This window comes from Colletes gigas, unplaced genomic scaffold (genome assembly GCF_013123115.1).
Source record: "Colletes gigas isolate AHSC1104 unplaced genomic scaffold, ASM1312311v1 Colletes_gigas_Sc00006, whole genome shotgun sequence".
Classification (NCBI taxonomy): domain Eukaryota; kingdom Metazoa; phylum Arthropoda; class Insecta; order Hymenoptera; family Colletidae; genus Colletes; species Colletes gigas.
Window position 1 is genome coordinate 10,587,264 of NW_025106635.1, and position 1,749 is coordinate 10,589,012.

Genomic DNA, 1,749 nt, shown 5'->3' on the forward strand with positions numbered 1-1,749 from the left:
TGACCGGCACGGAAACGGTGAATGAAGAAGCGAAAGAAGCGTTTCGGCGCGTTCGCGGCACCGAGCGACGCCGGTGCAAAAGCTGGGACAAGACAAATGCGAGTGCACGAACCGAATATCAATTTCGACTTCCTGTCGCACGAGTCGTCGATTTCTTTCCGTCTGTCTCGTAACGTATCGTTCGTCTCATTTCGCGGACGGTATGGCGTTTGATTTATCGAGCCGGTCGAAAGTAAGCGTTAAGAATCGATAGGGTTTTTCCAATAAGAGCGACTTAGCCCGCCATATTTCTAAATAGTTTCTTCGAGTGTCGTTTGTATTTGACAATGCTCTGCAAGTTATTGCGGAGAAATATAATAATTGGACATTTTGAAACGTCTCCGCAGTTTCAGATGCACTGTTGGATTCCAGTAAAATTGACAACACTTTATTTTCTTAAGAAACTCGTACAACTTGTATTAGGTCGACCAAGTACTAGACTCTTTCTGACCATTCTTCGATATTGCAAGCTTTTATATAGAAGCTTGTCAAGGGGCAGTGTGACTTAGGAAGGATGCGAGGTTCAAGATGAGTAAGGATTAGAAATCGTGATTATGATGTTTGGATGAGTAATGTTTGTGATGTGACTGAGTGGTGTTTGTATGATCGTGTTGGTCATCCAACAACACTTTTGTAAAGTTTAAGAAAATTCTTTCCGAGACAAACTAGTTGGATTGATAATAATTTTTGGAATACGAAGTATATGAGAATAATAAGAATATGGGAAAGTACTCTGAATGCAATCTCATCATTGATTTGCCTTGTATAAATTCAATTACATGTAGTTAATTAAATTTAATTATAATTGTTACTCGAAATTGCTCTGTTTTGTTTCCCTAAAATGTATACTATTTAATTGCAAAATAGAAATGTCAAAAAGTTAACATGGTTCCGGCCGGGATCGAACTGGCGACCTTCTGCGTGTAAAGCAGACGTGATAACCGCTACACCACGGAACCACATGTTCAGACACTTTCTTATATTCGTATATAACAGCTAGAAATTTTGAGAATATTCCTATACATTATTATGTGCTGTATTTCTTTAAGAGGAAAATAATTACTTAATTTTGACGAAACTTCGACTAAATATTAAGATATCGTAATGAATTTAAAGAAATACAAAAAAAGAACTCCCAGTTGGTAAATGAATTACATTATTCTATATTGTCACCATATGGTGAAGTATTACTGTTAGATGGTAAACAAGACCCCATTATCATTTCGATGTCACTCGCAATGTTACCAACGGACTATAAAAAGTAATCATAGCGCAGACGAGGTCTACTCGTATACCTCGTTTGTGCTTTCACCTTATGGGCTTTCGTGGCCCAATCTGACTACCATACCGACCTGAAAATTCGAAGGTGATTTTAGCGTTCTCTTCACATGGATGGCGGTCAGTTGAGAAACTATTCACTGAATTAATATTAATAGGCAAACAACTGTAGATTCATTTCTGAATCTGTCGGTAACATTGCGAATGACACGAAAATGGTAATGGGGTTTCGAGACCCCATAAAAATAGGCCACAAAAATACATTGAATGAAGGATCTACTTCTATACCAAATCTGTGACAATATTCTAGAATCTTTGATGAATCAATGAGAATCAAAACTAACCTAGTGAAGAAGCTCTATATTTATGACGACCTATGCGAGGCGGATAACAGCCAATTTGCTAATATTATTTAGTTTTTAATTAATAATT

The 1,749-nt window shown here is 37.2% G+C and overlaps 1 non-coding gene across 1 annotated transcript; it reads right to left on the minus strand.

Annotated features, from left to right (window-relative positions):
* Window positions 1–925: 925 nt before the first annotated feature.
* Window positions 926–998, minus strand: Trnav-uac. Its single transcript has one exon. It is a non-coding gene; the product is annotated as a tRNA-Val (tRNA).
* Between the last annotated feature and the right edge of the window lie 751 nt (window positions 999–1,749).